The sequence below is a fragment of the Sapajus apella genome, unplaced genomic scaffold, assembly GCF_009761245.1.
Source record: "Sapajus apella isolate SASKATOON/1434 unplaced genomic scaffold, GSC_monkey_1.0 scaffold12, whole genome shotgun sequence".
Lineage (NCBI taxonomy): Eukaryota > Metazoa > Chordata > Mammalia > Primates > Cebidae > Sapajus > Sapajus apella.
In genome coordinates, this window is record NW_022436952.1 from 37,765,123 (window position 1) to 37,785,305 (window position 20,183).

General features: G+C 41.4%; 1 protein-coding gene and 1 non-coding gene across 2 annotated transcripts in view; one reads left to right on the forward strand and one right to left on the reverse strand.

Moving 5' to 3' along the window:
* Positions 1 to 20,183, reverse strand: part of TAOK1 (TAO kinase 1) — a 178,512-nt gene that overhangs the window by 135,894 nt on the left and 22,435 nt on the right. The window lies entirely within an intron of this gene.
* Positions 8,707 to 8,812, forward strand: LOC116553544. Its single transcript, XR_004269791.1, has one exon. It is a non-coding gene; the product is annotated as a U6 spliceosomal RNA (small nuclear RNA).

Genomic DNA, 20,183 nt, shown 5'->3' on the forward strand with positions numbered 1-20,183 from the left:
AAAAAAAAAAAAAAAAAAAAAAAAAGACTTTAATGGGTGGTCTCAAATACAGACTTCTGATAACTATGGAGATTGTTACAAAGGAAAATGAACAGTTCTCATGAAGAGCTGTTCATTTTCTGAGTATTTACAATATCAAGCAAAACAAGAGTTAAGGCCGGGCGCGGTGGCTCAAGCCTGTAATCCCAGCACTTTGGGAGGCCGAGGCGGGTGGATCACGAGGTCAAGTGATCGAGACCATCCTGGTCAGCACGGTGAAACCCCGTCTCTACTAAAAATGCAAAAAATTAGCTGGGCATGGTGGCGCGTGCCTGTAATCCCAGCTACTCAGGAGGCTGAGGCAGGAGAATTGCCTGAACCCGGGAGGTTGCGGTGAGCCGAGATCGCACCATTGCACTCCAGCCTGGGTAACAAGAGCGAAACTCCGTCTCAAAAAAAAAAAAAACAAGAGTTAATTAAGTGGACTGAATTCAGAAAGCTGAAGCAAGGTTTTTGACTTTTTTTGACTTTGGGTTGGTAATACTGATCCTTGTTTTGTTTTTCAGAGTTAAGGAAACTCACTTTGAACTATTTATGGCCTTTAATAATTGAGTAAGGTATATTCCCATGAACAAAAATTTGGAGCATGTATGTTTCTCTCTGCTTAGTTCCTCTAAAATCGGGAAACTATCTGTAAGTATTCTTTTAATTTTTAATTTTCTAATTATTTTTTATTTATTTTTGAGACAGAGTTTCACTCCTATTGCCCAGGCTAGAGTGCAGTGGCTCAATTTCAGCTCAGTGCAGCCTCCAGCTCCCAGGTTCAAGCGATTCTTCTGCCTCAGTTTCTCAAGTAGCTAGGATTACAGGTGCCAGCCACCACGCCCAGCTAATTTACATTTTTAGTAGAGATGGGGTTTCATCCTATTGGCTAGGCTGGTCTGGAACGCCTGACCTCACGTGATCCACCCACGTTGGCCTCCCAAAGTGGTGGGATTACAGGTGTGAGCTCTATGCCCAGCCTATTTGTGAGTATTCTTATGGCAATATAAGTGTTTGCATCAAGGCAATGAGAATCCATTTTTCTTTTGCAACAGAATATAAATGGAGAAAATGGTTATTTTACCAAGGCTTTTACTGGAAGGGTATGCTTCCCTTTAAGGAGTCAAGCTTGACTTGTAGAACAAAATAAAAGTACCATGGGAAACTGGCCTAATATCCTCATTTCACGGTCCCTGTACAGGGTTCCTGACCTGTGGTCAGCAAAGAATGTCACTTTCTAACAGGTCTAGGAGCTCCAAGTTTATCTTGGGACCTTAAGAGGAGAAGATCACCCAGCCCATGGACGGACTCAGCTTTAAAATGTCTAATCTGAGATTTCTTGAGTAACAGAGTTCCATCAAGCCCAATCTAAAAGGCCTATGTAGACATAATTATTCTTGCTACACTTTATGCAAATAATCAAAATATAACACTAAGGTCTATTTTGTAATCCACTCAGTCCTATCATGATTTTTTTAATAAAAATGAGGACTGGAAAGAGAGAAATTATGTTCCAAAATGTATCATTATTTGTCATTAAATTCTAAACTCATTAGTTAAGTTTTCACCTACATTTTAGACTAACCCTTCTGTTCCTTTGAACTAACCAGCAATCTCCAGCTGCATCTCAGAAAGAACAAGAGGGACAGGTAATGTAAAAATCTGGACCAATATTCTAGTTCTGGGCAATTATCCTACAAATTCTGCCAGGCGATGGGAATATATAGAATGCCCATCACTCAGAGGTTTCCTTTTGGGAAAGTAAGACCAAGGGAGCTAACCAAAGCCAATCACCATGCACCCAAATCTTAGCAACCATAACTACAGCCACTAGTTATCTGGGTGTGTCACAAGACATCCTTTCCTCTCCCTTAATGGAGGAAGACTCAGTTCCACAGTTTCACCTTAGCATTCAGCTTATGATAAGGAGTCCATACAACCCCCCCAAGACACATTTTTGTCCCATACTCAATTCCAAGTTTTGGGTCAAAGCCCTAGGAAAAAAAAACTGGATCTGAGGGATCCAGAGGCAAATGACAACAGAGGTTAAAAGGCACAGTGCAGGTGAGTGTGGCTAACTCCTGCTGATTAAGCTAACTCCAAGCTTCCTGTTTCGTGGATAAAGGCCACATTAATATCCATGGCATAAATAAGGTCTAGAGAACTCTAAGGCTACTGACAGTAGGTGGGAAAGAGACATAGGTGAGGCAAGTAATTTCTATTGCCTAGGCACCTTGGCTTAATGGGTGCAAGCTGCTTTGATACTCATGGTGGCACCTGCCAAGGTCGATGGGATGCAAGGACAAAAGACTGAAAGAGGAAGCTCTTTCCTCTCACCCTCACATATCCTGGGCATCTGCTAGGAAGATAAGGGAAACAGGGAGGCCCTCTTTCTAGATGGGTAGCCATTTATCTTCAGTACCCCTTTCAAATGCATCTTGAACCTCGGGGACTCCTTTAAAAGGCGCCTTCTTTTTTCCTTTCTTTTCAGTTCTTCTCTTCACTAATAGGTAATTGTGTCTCTGTACTACAAGACACTCCCCTCAAATGCATCTTCCAAACTAGAAAGAGTTAATTTCCCAAACCTTAAACTGGTTGGCTTAAGATTGGGCTCAGAGGAAGGGAACCCAGATGCCCAACATGCCAGTAAAAGGGTAAAGTTTCTTTACCGTTGGGGCTTTTGGCCTCCCTCTCCCTGTGAAAACTGGCAAAAGGCCTCAGAATTTTTGAGCCATCCTTACCCCTCCCCTTGTTTCATTTTGATACATGTTTTCTAATAACCCAGTTTGTCTGATTGTGCCTTCAGGCCATCAAACTCCAAATGATCATGCAATCGGAGCCTCTGACAACGACCCCTTCTACTGGGAACCCCTAAATAGGCCTCTTGACTGCTGTTTCCCCAAAACAGCGCCCCTGTCAGCAGGAAGCAGTTAAGATGGGCCTTTGTCTGTGTCCTTAATCTAGGGACAGTTAAGATTAGAGGGGGAATGAGATAGCCAGGTGGTAATGGGTCCCTGGAGAAAGTCCAACCAGACTGCCCACTGGAGTGAAGCCTCAGAAGGTTCACACCCTTTGCAGCAGGGAGGAACCTGGCCCTTCCTCTTCCTGTGTGGAATCTGAGATTTGAACAGCAGGGCAGGAAATGCTCTAGCAGAGGACTCTGGCCTTGTGGAGAATCCGTTTCCCCGTTTTTTCCCTTTTCACCCAATAAAACCCTCTGCTTTACTCACCCTTTAAAGCATCTGCAAGCCTAAATTTTCATGGCCACGGGACAGACAAGAACCCCGTCTTTAGCTGAACTAAGGAAAAGTCCTCCAACACTAACAGAGCTGCCTTAGTTGATTTCTAAAGTGAAAGATCTTTTTACACTCTTTCATTAGCCCTATAACTGAGAGTCAAATTTTACTTACACTCTTTCGCATTACCAGTAATTCAAAAAGATAACTATGATAAGGCCCTGAAGACAAGAGAATGAGGGCCAGGCTCAGTGGCTCATGCCTACAATCCTGACCACTTAGGAAGGTCAAGGCAGGAGGACCGCTTGAGCCCAGGAGTTCAAGACCAGCCTGGCAACATAGCAAGATGCTGTCTCTACAAAAATTTAAAAATTAGCCAGGTGTGGTGGCATATACCTGCAGTCCTAACTACTCAGGAGGCTGAGGCAGGAGGATCCCTTGAGCACAGGAGTTTAAGGCTGAAGTAAACTATGATCACAGTGCTGTACTGTAGCCTGCACTCTACCACTGCACTCTAGTCATGCTCTGTCTCTCTAAAAAAAAAAATTTTGGGCCAGCTGCAGTGGCTCACGCCTATAATCTCAGCACTTTGGGAGGCTGAGGCGGGTGGATACCTGAGGTTAGGAGTTCAAGACCAGCCTGGCCAACAGGGTGAAACACCATCTCTATAAAAATTAGCCAGGCATGGTGGGGCATGCCTGTAATCCCAGCTACTTGGGAGGCTGAAGAAGGAGAACCGCTTGAACGCAGGAGGCGGAGGTTGCAGTGGGCTGAGATTGTGCCATTGCACTCCAGCCTAGGTGACGAGCAAAACTCTGTCTCAAAAAAATAAAATAAGTACTTATAAACCTACTTATTTACATTTATTTACTTATAAAACTGTACGACATCTCCACTTCAATATCTCAAAGAAATTTCTAACTTAATCAAGTCATTCAAGCCAATCTTTTGAGTTTCCTATAAAAGTGTGCCACACTAATGTATCCAATTTAGTAATCTGAAAACCTAAGTTTTTTTTTTTATTTAGAGACAGAGTCTCACTCTGTTGCCCAGGTTGATACAGTAGCACGAGCATAGCTCACTGCAGCCTTCATCTGGGCTCAAGTGATCCTCCTACCTTGGCCTCCCAAGCAGCTGGGACTACAGGCACACACCACAATGCCCAGCTGTTTTTTTATTTTTATTTTTATTTTTGGTAGAGACAAAGTCTTGCTTTGTTGCCCTGACTGGCCTCAAACTCCACAGCTCAAACACTCAGGTGAGTGAGAACCTGACCAAAAAGGGGGAGTTTTCTTAAACAAAATCCTGGGAGGCCACTGTTTTGGACTAAGCTCATGCACTAGGCCCCAACAAACCAAACCAAAATGGAGTCACTCGTGCTAAGACTTTCAGGAAACACATAGATTCCAGAACACACCAGATTTTGTTTTTTCTCCAGCAAATCTCTACAACAAACACTCCTGACAGCATAGGTATCCACTCCCAAAATCCCCTTTAAGTCTGTTAACCAAATTCATTTCCTCTCACCTAGAGATCATGCAGCTTCAGATGATCATGCAACAAAGGTTCCAGCCAGTTCCAGGTGAAGACATCACCCTGGCCATCAAAAAGCCACCCTGCCTCCACTAGACAGAACAGGATGAGAGTTCTGTGATCTCCAACAGGTAGAGACTATGCCCCAAGTCAGCATGAAGCAGTTACAGAACAAAGACCTTCAGTCCTCTGCCTCCCATAAAGATTTATGGGGATCACGTCTCTTGGGGGAAGATGAGGCAGCAGAATAGGTCTGGAGGCAGAGAACCTAAGGCTATTTCATGCCAACTTCCTAGAACTAAATTGAAAGGAAAACCCTAACTTTCCTTGCCTAAGTAAAGGACCAGAGGCTACTCCCTTTGAGCTTTTCTGAGCACTGCAGATGAGAAATTGGCTGGCCCCAACAAATCAGACTGATTGCTTGTGGAGTCTTCATTTGCAACTTTGTAACTTCGCCCTGGCCTCTGATTGGTAGCTTTTTGCAGATGTGAACTTACAAAGATTTTGCAACCAATCAGATGTTTGCACAGGAGTGTGATCATTGTAACTTCACATCAGCCTCTAGTTGGCTGTTTTCTGTAAACAATCAGGCTGATTGCAGGCTACCACTTCACTTACATGAGGTTAGCATGAAGTGGCCAATGGGAAACTTCTAGGGGGTATGTGAACCCAAGAAGATTCTACATGTGGACCCCTTGAGATGCTGCTCAGGTCTACTTCCACACTGTTGTGTGCTTTCATTTTCAATAAATCCCCGCTTTTGCTCTTTTCCTACCTCATTCTTTCTTTGCTTTGCTGGACGTTTGGTCCAATTCTTTGTTCAAAACACCATGAACCTGGACAATTTGCAGTCATGACCCTCTACCAGTGACAAAAATACAAGACCTCTTTTTTTATCTTTTTGGCTCAAATGGAAGAAAAAACTCTTTTGAGTTTTTCCAAAACTCAACATTATTATAGTTTTCCTTTAATACTAAAGTAAAATTACAAGATAAAAATTAAATTTTACTGTCAACAAGATCAGGTGTATTGATTAAATCTTATAATCTTATTTCAAAAGAAAAATAGAGCACACTGTGTAACAGATATTAAATAAATTCAAAACTTCAGAAATAAAAGGTATCTTGGATGGACAAGGGCCTGAAGGGTTAGGTGGCATGCTTAAGGTCACAGTTAATAACAGAACTGTAACTAAAAAACCTAAATATACTAAATACAAGGGGGTATCCTAAATTAGATCCTGAAACAGAAAAACTATGTTAGTGGAAAATCTGGATAAAGTTGGTAGGTAAGTTAATAATACTGTAACAATGTTAACTTGTTAGCATTGACAAATGTACCATGGTTATTTAAAATGTTAACATTAGAGGCATGCCCATAATCCCAGCACTATGGGAGGCTGAGGCGGGGCAGATCACTTGAGGTCAGGAGTTTGAGACCAGACTGGCCAACATGGTGAAATCCTGTCTATACTAAAAAATACAAAAAGTAGCCAGGCGTGGTGGCGTGCGCCTGTAATCTTAGCTATGAGGCTGAGACATGAGAACCACTTGAACCCAGGAGCTGGAGGTTGTAGTGTCCCACAGACTGGGCCACAGAGTGAGACTCTCAAAAAAAAAAAAAAAAAAAAATAGGAAAGTACATGAAAGGTATACAAGAACTTTGTACTACTACCTTTGCATTTTGTCTGTACATCTGAAATTAAGTAAAAATAAAACGCTTATTTTAAAATTCTAAATCTGAAACTGATTTCTAATCCAGAATACTTCCCATCTGTTTCCATAAGAATACCCACACAGGGCTGGGCCCGGTTGCTCACGCCTGCAATCCTAGCACTTTGGGAGGTCGAGGTGGGCAGATCACGAGGTCAGGAGATCAAGACCATCCTGGCCAATATGGTGAAACCCTGTCTCTCCTAAAAAGACAAAAAAATTAGCTGGGCATGGTGGCGCACACCTGTAGCAGCTTCTTGGGAGGCTGAGGCAGAAGAATTGCTTGAACCCAGGAGGCAGAGACTGCAGTGAGCCGAGATTGCATCACTGCACCACAGCCTGGGCAACACTACAAGACTCCATCTCAAAAAACAAAACAAAACAAAACAAAAAAGAACCATATAGAAAGGCATTAAGTTCTAAAACCAAGTATACAAAGATAACAAACTATAGCACCTGCCTGTAGCAACCTCAAACTAAAAAAATCAAAAGAAATATTCCCTATTTTCCTGTTTAATACTGTTTAATAGGGAAGGGAACTAACACTTATTGACTTCTTGCTATATTCCAGGCATTTTGCTTATTTAATTCTTATAACTGGGCTGGGCAAAGTGGCTCATGCCTGTAATCCTAGAGCTCTGTGAGGCCAAGGCAGGAGGATTGCTTGAGCCCAGAAGTTTGAGACCAGCCCGGGCAAGATGGTGAAACCCCATCTCTACCAAAAAAAAAAAAGAAAGGAAAACTTAGCCAGCCATTGTGGTACACAACTGTACTCCCAGCTACTTGGAAGGCTGAGGTGGGAGGATCCCTTAGGCCCAGGAGGCAGAGGCTGCAGTTGACCCACTGCACTCCAGACTGAGTAACAAAGCCAGATCTTGCCTCAAAAAAAAAAAAAAATATATATATATATATATATATGTAATCTCACAACTGTTTTAAACTAATTATCACCTCAAATTATACTTGAAGCTCAAAGAAGTAATTTGCTCACTATCGTACAGTTACTAAGTAACAGAGCCAGATTTCCATAATACTTCATCAGCTTCCTCTAGGTTATCTAGGAACTCCACAGTCATCTGTGTATTTAAAAGAAGTATTTGTTACTGAATTTTAGATTCCATGGTGTTTTTCACATCAAAACCCTCACTGCCAATCCCATTGCCACTATCTTTTGTTCAAGTCTCTGTTACCTCTTTTCTGTTCTACAGCAAAACACCTCTCAAGCATTCCAATCTCTAGTCTTATCCCCTTTAATCCTTTCTGTATACCTGTAAAGAACAGCTTGCTGGCCTCCCAGCATCTGTGAGGATGTTTTAGTAATGGTCTTAGATTTCCTTTTAAGAGATTACCTCTCTTATGCCTAGGTATTTCCTTCTAGGAAACATGTACTTGGTTTTTGGAGATTCTGAATCTTGAGCAAATGATACAAGTCTGGAAAAAAAATGGTTAGCACTTATTCATTTGGTGGCATCCTGATGAAATTGTCAATTCATTCCTTATATCAAGCAAGACCCCAGGAGTTATCCTAAACTGTCTCTCCAGCCTTCCTTTTCCGTCTATGAGCAACTTAATAGTCTTATAATAAAATTCTTTTTTTTTTTTTCTTGAGACAGAGTCTCATTCTGCAGCCCAGGCTGGAGTGCAGTGGTGCAATCTCGGCTCATGGAAACCTCTGCCTTCCCGGTTCAAGTGATTCTTGTGCCTCAACCTCCTGAGTAGCTGGGATTTCAGGTGCCTGCCACCATGCCCAGATAATTTTTGTATTTTTAGTAGAGACGAGGTTTCACCATGTTGGGTCAGGCTGGTCTTGAACTCCTGACCCTCAAATGATCCGCCAGCCTTGGCCTCCCAAAGTCTTGGAATTACAGGCGTGAGCCACCACACTGGCCAATAATTTTTTTTTTTTTTGAGTCGAAGTCTTGCACTGTTGCCCAGGCTGTAGTGCAGTGGCACGATCTCAGCTCACTGCAATCTCCACCTCCTGGGTTCAAGCAATTCTCCTGCCTCAGCCTCCCTAGTAGCTAGGACTACAGGTGTGCGCCACCATGCCCAGCTAATTTGTTTTGTCTTTTTAGTAGAGATGGCGTTTCACCATGTTGGCCAAGATGGTCTCAATGTCCTGACCTCATGATCCACCTGCCTCAGCCTCCCAAAGTGCCGGGATTACAGGCATAAGCCACCACGCCTGACCAAGAAACTTATGTGTGCTCACTTCAGCAGCACATATACTAAAAACCTGGAATAATACAGAGATTAGCATGGCCACAGTGCAAGGATGACATACAACTTTGTGAACGGCTCCATTAAAAAAAAAACAGGAAACTTACACCAGTTGTGCCAAACTTCAAACTATTTTCTAAACAGCAAAAAGAGAAACTAAAGGTCAGCAGTCAATAAAGACAACTTCCGACAAGTAATCTAACACAACACAAAAATAGGCACCTCCTACTATTGACCTCCTTTTTTCTGATAAGCACAACTTCCAAAGGAAGATATGTAGGTCACCCAACTTCTATACTTTAGCAACCAAGGAGAAGTGGATGAGTCGTCCTATTTCTCTGCCCAATATTTCTTTTCTTTCCTTAGCAAATGTTAGTGTGTCTCTATTTACTTATTAACACACAGGTGGAGGTAAAATATGTTGATTTGTAAGTTGTATACTGAAGAAAATATCAGAAGACACAGAAAAGCAAAACCTGATTTATTAACAATATTAACCATTGGTAAAATTTGAGAAGCATGAAATATCACAGTTACTAAGTAACAACTTACCAATGTTCAATACTGTCAATGAACTAGGTTTTGCTCCTCTGTATCCTTTGATATTTTCTACAAAATACAAATTATATAATAAAGCAAATGAAAAAAAAAGAGTTTAAGGGATTTTAAATGCCAGAAAAGAATACCAGCAAGCCATATAAACCTCTAAACTATAACTTTTTTTTTTTTTGAGACAGAGTCTCGTTCTGTTGCCCAGGCTGTAGTGTAGTGGTGCATTCTTGGCTCACTACAACCTCTGCTCCCAGATTCAAGCAATTCTCATGCCTCAACCTCTCAAGTAGCTGGGATTACATGTGTGTGCCATGACGCCTGGCTAATTTTTAGTAGACATGCGGTTTTGCCACATTGGCCAGGCTGGACTCGAACTCCTGACCTCAGAGATCCACCCACCTTGGTCTTCCAAAGTGCTGGGATTACAGGCGAGAACCACTGTGCCTGGCCTCCAAACTATAACTTCTATTCAATTAACCATTTATATTATAATAGTGATTATGCTTATAAAAACAATAGCTGAGTTTCCATGAAAAAAACAGCAGTGGCTAATAGCATGGGCGCAGTGACTCACGCTTGTAATACCAGCACTTTGGAGGCCGAGGTGAGGGGATCACAATGTCAAGAGATGGAGACTATCCTGATCAACATGGTAAAACCCCGTCTCTACTAAAAAATATAAAAATTAAGCCAGGCAAGGTAGCTCACGCCTATAATCCCAGCACTTTGGGAAGCCAAGGTGGGCAGATCATGAGGTCAGGAGATCAAGACCATCCTGGCTAACACAGTGAAACCGTGTCTCTACTAAAAATATAAAAAATTAGCCGGGCGTGGTGGTGCACACCAGTAGTCCTAGCTACTCGGGAGGCTGAGGCAGGAGAATCACTTGAACCTGGGAGGCGGACGTTGCAGTGAGCTGAGATCACGCCACTGGACTCCAGCCTGGGCGACAGAGCTAGACTCTTGTCTCAAAAAAAAAAAAAAAAATTAGCTGGATGTGGTGGCACAAGCCTATAGTCCCAGCTACTCAGGAGGCTGAGGCAGGAGAATCACTTGAACCTAGGAGGTGGAGGTTGCAGTAAGCTGAGATCGCACCACTGCACTCCAGCCCGTTGAGACTCTGTCTCAAAAAAAGAAAAAAGAAAAAAGAATGTGCAGTTATTCTAAATGATGCTGTTTTGCTAAAGAAAAAACAATGGCTTCTCACTATTGAAGTGCTAAGTATACAAATATTTAATTTTATATAACTAGGCAATTACCAACTATCCTTATAAATCCATTTATAAGGAATCCTATATCTGGTATAAACTATTCTGCTAAATAGCCCAAACAGGCATTTCAGAAGTATGTAACTCCAGTTATCCCTTGGTGCATAAAAGCACAGATTCATATTCATAATAACTGTGGTATCACTCCATGCTCTCACAATTCAGCCAATAATGATGTTGCAATATTGGCCACAACATTATGATAAAATTTAAACCAATAAAAATTTTTTTTTAAACTTGGTGTATACAAACTTGGGAACAACTTCTGCTTCTGAGCAATGATAAGCTAACTAGAACAAGATTTACCTTCCTGCCATAAACACCTGAAAAACTAGAAAACTACTTTTTGGACACTGAATAAGAGGCAACACAGGACTACGATCTCTCAGAGAAGCTAAACAAACAAGGTAAGTTGTATGGTTACTGGCTTTCCATCTGAAAACAAATGAATAATTACAGTTGACATTTCAACATTCCTCTCTATAACTGAGAAAACAAATAGAGAAAAGCAATCGATACACAGAAAACATAAACCACACTTAAACTAATTTGACCTAATTCACATTATAGAACCCTATACACAACAAATGCAGAATACACATTCTTCTCCAATATGTATAGAACAACCAAAATAGACCATATATTGGGCCATGAAACAAGTTTTGTTTTGTTTTGTTTTGTTGTCTGAGACAGTGTCTCACTCTGTCACCCAGGATGTAGTCCAATGGTGTGATCTCGGCTCACCACAACCCCCACCTCCCAGGTTCAAGCGATTCTCCTGCATCAGCCTCCCAAGTAGCTGGGATCAGAGGCATCTGCAACCATGCCCAGCTAATTTTTTGTAGTTTTAGTAGAGATGGGGTTTCACCATGTTGGCCAGGCTGGTCTTCAACTCCTGACCTCAAGTGATTCACCCACCTCAGCCTCCCAAAGTGCTGGGATTACAGGTGTGAGCCACCATGCCCAGCCTGAAACAAATTTTAATAAATAAAGAATTAAATTCAGACAGTATGTTTTCTGACCACAGAATTAAATCAGAAACCAAAAATCAGAAAAATATCAAGAAAATTCCTAAATATTCAGAAATTAAACAACACGCTTTTAAATATATATGGTTGGTAAAAGAGAAATATAAAAGTGACATTAGAAAATATTCTGAATTTAAAAAAGAGACACAGGAAAACTGTATAACATAAACCCTCATACTAGAAAAGAAGATTTAATATCAAAATACAAGCATCCAGCTTAAGAAACTTTAAAAAAAAAAAAAAGGAAGAGCAAATTAAACACAACACAGCAAAAAGAAATAATGAGCCAATATCAAACAAATGTAAAACAAAAAAAGAAATGAAATCAACAGAGAGAAGTTAATGACATCAAAAGCTAGTTTTTGTTGTTGTTTGTTTGTTTTGAGATGGAGTCTCGCTCTGTCACCCGGCTGGAGTGCAGTGGGGCAATCTTGACTCACAGCAACCTTCACCTCCCAGATTGAAGTAATTCTCGCCTCAGCCTCCTGAGCAGCTGGGATTACAGGTACCTGCCACCACACTGGCTAATTTTTCTATGTTTAGTAGAGACAAGGTTTCACCATGTTGGCCAGGCTGATCTTGAACTCCTGACCCCAAGTGATCCGCCCACCTCTGTTTCCCAAAGTGTTGGTATTACAGGCATGTGCCAGCACACCCAGCCTCAAAAGCTAGTTATTTGAAAAGTAAAATGGGTAACTCTGTAACCAGACTAATGCCAAAGAGAAAGAAGACATAAATTAGCAGCATCAGGAATTAAAGAGGGGTATCACTACAGACCCTATCAACATTAAAAGAATAACATGGGATTATTATGAATAATTTTACCAGTTAATCTGATCACTCCCATGAAATGGAGAGTCTCTGAAAAAACACGAACAATCAAAGTTCACTAAAAAATAAATACAGAGGCCTGGTACAGTGGCTCATGCCTGTAATCCCAGCACTTTGGGAGGCTGAGGCAGGTGGATCACCTGAGGCTGGTCAGGAGTTTGAGAGCAGCCTGACCAACATGGTGAAACCAAGTCTCTATAAAAATACAAAAATTAGCTGGGTGTGGTGGTACACACCTGTAGTCCCAGGTACTTGGGAGGCTGAGGCAGGAGAAACCCCTGATCCCAGGAGGTGGGGTGGCAGCAAGCTGAGACTGCACAACTGCAACGTTTGCCTGGCCAACAGAGTGAGACTCCATCTCAAAAAAAAAAAAAAAAAAAGATAAATAGAGGATAGCACAGGAACTCTCACCTATAATCCTAGTACTGTAGGAAGCTGAGGAGGAAGGATCACTTGAGCCCAGAAGTTCAAGACCAGCCTGGGCAACGTGGCAAAACTGGCAAAACCTAATCTCTACAAAAAAAATTTTTTTAACTAGCTGGGTGTGGTGGCACATGCCTGTGGTTCCAGCTACTTGGGAGGCTGATGCAGGAGGATTGCTTGAACCCAGAAGGTCAAGGCTGCTGTGACCCATGATGGCACCACTGCATTCCAGCTTGATTGACAAAGCAAGACCTTGTCTCAAACAAACAAACAAACAAACAAAAAAGATAACCTAACTCACTTTCTATTAAAGAATGGAATTCGTAATTAAAAGCCTTGCCTAGAGAAAACTCTAGGCCCAGATGGTTTCACAGGAAACTTCTATCAAATATTTAAGAAAGAAATAATAGGCCAGATGCGGTGGCTCATGCCTGTAATCCCAGCACTTTGGGAAGCTGAGGTGGGCAGATCACGAGGTCAAGAGATTGAGACCATTCTGGCCAATATGGTGAAACCCTGTCTCTACTTAAACAAACAAACAAACAAATACAAAAATTAGCTGGGCATGGTGGCACGTGTCTGTAGTCCCTGCTACTTGGGAGTCTGAGGCAGGAAAATCACTTGAACCCGGGAGGCAGAGGTTGCAGTGAGCCGATATCGCGCCACTGCACTCCAGCCTGGCGATAGAGCGAGACTCCATCTCAAACAAAAAAAAGAAAGAAAGAATACCAGTTCTATATAAACAATTCCAGCATATAAACATTGACCAACTTACCTTGTGAGGTCAATATTACCATGATACCAAAACCAACTATGAACAAGAAAACTATAAACCAGGATCTCAAATAGATATAAATGCAAAAATCTGGAACAAAACACTTACAAATAGATACTAGCAATTTATAAAAAGAACATATCATTATCAAGTGGGATTCCTCGCAGGAGTAAAAATCAATCCATATAATTCACTGTATCAGTCTAAAAAAGTATAACCATATGAGTTCAACAAATGTCCCCCAAAAAAGTATTTGACAAACAATTAATTCATGATAAAAACTCTTAACCTTAACTCATCAGGAAAGTTCCTTAACCTGATAAATTGTATCTATAAAAACCCTATAGCTGGCCAGGCACAGTGGCTCATGCCTGTAATCCAGCAATCTGGGAGGCCGAGGCAGGTAGATCATGGCCAACACGGTGAAACTCTGTCTCTACAAAAAATACAAAAATTAGCCAGGCGCGGTGGTGGGCTCCTGTAATCCCAGCTACTTGAGAGGCTGAGGCAGAAGAATCACTTCAACCTGGGAGACACAGGTTACAGTGAGCTGAGACCGAACCACTGAACTCCAGCCCTGATAATAGAGTGAGACTCCATCTCAAAAAAAAAAAAAAAAAAAAACCCCATAACTAATGTCCTATGTAATGGTAAAACATTAAGTATGCAGGGCGTGGTGGCTCATGCCCATAATCCCAGCACTTTGGAAGGCCGAGGCAAGTGGATCACCTGAGGTCAGGAGTGTGAGACCAGCCTGACCAACATGGAGCAACCCTCTCTCTACTAAAAATACAAAATTAGCCAGGCATAGTGGTGCATGCCTGTAATCCCAGCTACTCAAGAGACTGAGGCAGGAGAATCGCTTGAACCCAGGAGGCAGAGGTCGCAGTGAGCCGAGATTGCGCCACTGCATTCCAGCCTGGGTAACAAGAGCAAAACTCCGGCAAAAAAAAAAAAGATTAAGTATTTTCTCAAAAGATAGAAAATAAGACAAGGATATCCACTCTCACTATAACTATTACATGTTGTACTTTAGGACCTAGCCAGTACAATAAGGCAAGAAGGAAAAAAAACACATTCAGACTGACAAGGAAGAAATAAAACTGTACTAATAAACATAATTGTGTATAGAAAATCCCAAAAATAAAAATAGCTAGTATAAATAAGTGAATTTACCAAGGTTGCAGAATACAAAGTCCATATAAAAAAAATCAATTATCGTTGGCACAGTGACTCATTCTTGTAATCCCAGCACTTTGGGAGGCCAAGGAGGGTGAATTGCTTGAGTCTGAGACCAGCCTGGGCAATATGGAGAAACCATCTCTAAAAAATCAGCCAGGCATGGTGGCATGCATCTGTAGTCCCAACTACTTGGGAGGCTAACGTGGGAGAACTGCTTGAGCCCAGGAGGCAGAGACTGCAGTGAGCTGAGATCATACCACTGTACCCCCAGCCTGGGTGACAGGGTGAGACCCCATCTCAAAAAAAAAAAAAAAAATTAGCCCAGTTCCAGCTACTTGGGAGGCTGAGGTGAGAGGATCACTTGAGCCCAGGAGGTCGAGCCTGCAATGAGCCAAGACTGTGTCACTGTACTCAAGCCTGGGCGACAGAGTGAGACCCTGTCTCAAAAAACAAATAAGCTGGCAGGATACGGTGGCTGATGCCTGTAATTTTAACACTGTGGGAGGCCAAGGCAAGTGGATCACCTGAGGTCAGGAGTTCAAGACCAGCCTGGCCAACATGGTGAAACCCTGTCTCTACTAAAAATACAAAAATTAGCTGGGCATGGTTTTTGATGCCTTTAATTCCAGCTACTCGCGAGGCTGAGGCAGGAGAATCACTTGAACCTGGGAAGTGGAGGCTGCAGTGAGCAGATTGTGCCACTGTATTCCAGACTGGGCAACTGTACAAGACGATGTCTCAAAAAAAAAAAAAAGCAAAACAATCAATTGTATGTTTACATACTCATAAAGAAACTGAAATTTTTTGGGAGGAAGATAACATTTTTCAGTAAAATTAAAAATCATAGCCGGGTTCAGTGGCTCATGCCTATACTCCCAGAACTTTGGGAGGCTGAGGTAAAAGGATCACTTGAGCTCAGAAGTTCAAAACCATCCTGAGTAACACAGCAAGATCTCATCTCTACTAAAAATCAAAACAAATTAGCCAGGGGTGGCGGTGTGTGCCTGTGGTCCCAGCTACTTAAGAGATTGAGGTAGGAGGATCGCTGGGGCCTAGGAGATAAATGTGGCAATGGGCCTTGATCATACCACTGCACTACAGCCTAGACAACGGAGAGACTCTAACGCAAAAAAGAAAAAAAAATTTACAAAATACTTATCTCTAACAAATGTGTACACGATTTGTATGCTGAAAATTACAAAACACTGATGAGGGAAATCAAAAAAAGACCTGAATAAATGAAGAAATTACCAAATTCATAGACTGGGAAACTCAGTATTGTCAGGATATCAGTGGTCCCACTAATGATCCAAAGATTCAACAAAATACCAAAAGACCAGCAGCCTTTTTTGCAGAAATTGACAACTGATTCTAAAACACATATTAAAAAAAAAAAAAAAACAAAGCACCCAAGACAACCAAAATAACTTTGAATAAAAGAGCCACTGCAACTGGCCAATCCCAGCACTTTGGGAAGCTCAGGCAGGTGGATCATCAGGTCAGGAGTTCAAGACCAACCTGGCCAATACGGTAAAACCCCCGTCTCTACTAAAAATACAAAAATTAGCCAGATGTGGTGGCACACACCTGTAGTCCCAGCTACTTGGGAGGCTGAGAAAGAAGAATCGACTGAACCCAGGAGGAGGAGGTTGCAGTGAGCCTACATCGCGCCACTGCACTCCAGCCTGATGACAGAGCAAGATTCTGTCTCAAAAAAAAAAAAAAAAAAAATGTATTCCCTGCTGTAACATCTTTTGCCACCTATAGTTGGACTGAAGTGTTGTACTAAAACCTGTTGTACATTTAAGAATAAACTTGTGGGGGAAAAAAAAGCCATAAACTGAAAGAACATACCTGTAAAACCTACATCTAATAAGGGCTTATATCCTGAATATGTAAAGAATTCATAACTAAACAATAAGAAAACAAATAACCCAATTTAAAAATGGAGTGGAGAGGCCAGGCACCATGGCTCATGCCTGTAATCCCAGCACTTTGGGAGATGGGCAGATCACCTGAGGTCAGGATTTCAAGACCAGCGTGGCCAACATGGTGAAGCCCCTCTCCAATAAAGTACAAAAATTAGCCAAGCGTGGTAGCAGACGCCTTAATCCCAGCTACTTGGGAGGCTGAAGCAGGGGAACTGCTTGAACCTAGGAAGTAGAGGTTGCAGTGAGCCAAGAAAGAGCCACTGCACTCCAGCCTGGACAATAGAGACTCCATATCAAAAAAAAAAAAAAAGGAAAAAAAAAACAACTGGCAAACTAAAATAAGCATAATTCATTCAATATTTACCAGACCTTTACCATGTCCCCAGCAATGTTCTAGATGCTGGATTCAGAAATAAATAAGTAGGAGGAAAAAATGTGATAAAAACTTGATTGTAATTTCATTTAACAAATATTTTTTAAATAGTAAACTAAAAGATATAAAAGAATAAAAGATAACCCTGCCCTGAAGATAACTACCCCTTTCAGAAAATTATTGTTGGCGAGGATGTGAAGAAACTGGAACCTTCATACATTGTTGACGGTAATATACAATGGTTCGCAACTATGGAAAATAGGTGGCCATTAAAACATTAAACACAGAATTACCATATGACCCAGCAATTTCACTACTAGGTATATATCTAAAAGAACTGAAAACAGTACATATAAACATACAAGCATGTTCACATTAGCACTATTTATAGTAGCCAAAAACTATTAAACAACTGGGCATGGTGGCTCATGCCTGTAATCCCAGCACTTTGGGAGGCCACGGTGGGTGGATCACTTAAGGTCAGGAGTTCAAGACCAGCCTGGCCAACATGGCAAAACCCCATTTCTACTAAAAATATAAAAATTAGCCGGGCATGGTGGCATGTGCCTATAATTCCAGCTACTCAGGAGGCTGAGGCAGAAGAATAGCTTGAACCCAGGAGGTAAAGCTTGCAGTGAGCTGAATTCGTGCTACTGCACTCCAGCCTGGGCAACAGAGCCAGACTCCATCTCAAATAATAATAATAATAAAGTACTGATACATGCTCCATGATGGATAAAGCTCCAAAACATTATGCTAAATAAAAGAAGTCAGACACAAAAGGTCAAATACTGTATGATTCCTTTTTAATGAAGTATCCAGAATAGGCAAATCCATAGACATAGAACAAAGACTGGTGATTATCAGACACGGAAGACAGAGGAAAATAGGCAGCAACTGCTACAATAAATGGGTGCAGAGTTTGCTTGAGGGTTAAGGAAAATGCTTTGGAACACCCATGTGGTAGGTATACAATACTGTGAATGTACTAAATGCCACTGAACTGCTCACTTTACAATGGTTTAAATTTTTTTTTTTTTTTGGGACAAGGTCTCACTCTGTCACCCAGGCTGGAGTACAGTGGCATGATCTCCTCTCACTACAACCTCCACCTCCCGGACTCAAGTGATCCTTCGGCCTCTGCTTCTCAAGCAGCTGGGACTACAGACACCTGCCACCATGCCCAGCTAATTTTTGCACTTTTTATAGAGACAGGGTTTCACCATGCTGCCCAAGTTGGTTTGAACTCCTGAGCTCAAGCAATCCACCCGTATCGGCCTCCCAAAGTGCTGAGCTTACAGGCATGAGCCACCATATCCAGCCTAAAATAATTAATTTTATATTATGTGATTTTCACCTCAATTTTTTAAAGTTTAACCATCTGGGATGGAAACATTTCCTAACTGTATTAGACACTTCCATGAAGTCTTATTTCCCTTTTTATAAGGCAGAACAGATTGAACCTAATTAATATTTTCCTATTGACTCAGGATCACTGTTATAAATAACAATGACTATATGAGTAAGCCATTCCTCTTGTGTCTTCTCTCTGAGTCTCAGTTGTCTAATCTGTAAAATGACATTTTTTGCTAGATCACAGGATCTTAATTTTTTGAGTCACAGATACCTTGGAAGAGCCAATTAAGGTATTAATTCCTACCCTAGAAAAATGCACATGAGTATATTCATACCAAATTGTACACAACCTCAGGAAGTTCACACACCTACTGTAACCCACACAAGCAATTCCCACAGGTTCAGCATTTCTGATTTGACTACAGTATAATACAGTGGAATAGCATCAAGATTTATATGGGTTCATGATACTATGAAGAGCTTTTTACTTTAGTTTTATAAATAATTGCTCTAGCTCACTGCCAAATTCTCTACTATAACTGGTAGCTGCTATCCAACACTTAAAGAACTTAAATTTTTAAAATTCAATTAGAATCTATTCAACAATTAGTACTATATATCCTATGCTAGACATTAAATGGGAGGGACACAAAATAACCATAGTCCTAGTAAAAGCTAAAAAAATTAAGTACTTACAAAAAAAGGAAAATATCTCATTAAGTACTAAACTGGGACACTGATAAATGAGCCAAAAAGAACTAAGAGAAGAACAAGGACAGTGTAAGCTGATGCAGTTGGGGACAACTTCATGGAAGATGACTTGAACGGACAGACAGAAAATGAAGCAAAGAAGTGTGCTGCACAGTAATCAGAAATAGGCTGTATTGGCAGGGCATGGTGGCTCACACCTGTAATCCCACCACTTTGGATGGCCGAGTGGGCAGATCACTTGAGGTCAGGAGTTTGAGACCCACCTGGTCAACATGGGGAAACCCCGTCTCTACCAAAGATACAAAAATTAGCCAGGCGTGGTGGCGGATTCCTGTAGTCCCAGCTACTTGGGAGGCTGAGGCAGGAGAATCGCTTGAACCTGGGAGATGGAGGTTGCACTGAGCTGAGATCGCACCACTGCCCTCTAGCCTGGGCAACAGAGTGAGACCCTGACTCAAAAAAATAAATAAATAAAAGAGAGAGAGAGAGAGAGAGAACAAACAAGAGAGATAAAAGAAGAGACAGAGAGAAAAAGAAGGCTGTATAGATATGGAGGGGTCAATCACAGATAATCTTAAAAACCAAACAAAACAATTATATGCAAAGATTATTTTTGGTAAAGAGTCAGAACAGATACAGAGGGATGGTTATTGAGGGAGATGGAACAAGGGGGAGCCTTCAAGAATATTGGAAACCTTCTATAATTTAATCTTAGTAGATACATTTGTATAAAACTTTCATTTAAGGACTTTACTGTTTGTATATCACAGCTGAAACAAATACACACAAATGGTTGCCAAATTATGATATAGAAAGTACTTCCGTAGGCCAGGCGCAGTGGCTCACGCCTGTAATCCCAGCACTTTGGGTAGCCAAGACTTTCAAATTACTTGATGTCAGGAGTTCGAGACCAGCCTGACCAACATGGTGAAATGCCATCTCTACCAAAAAAAAAAAAAAAAAAAAAATTAGCCAGGCGTGGTGGCGTGTGCCTGTAGTTCAAGCTACTTGGGAAACTGAGGCAGAAAAAT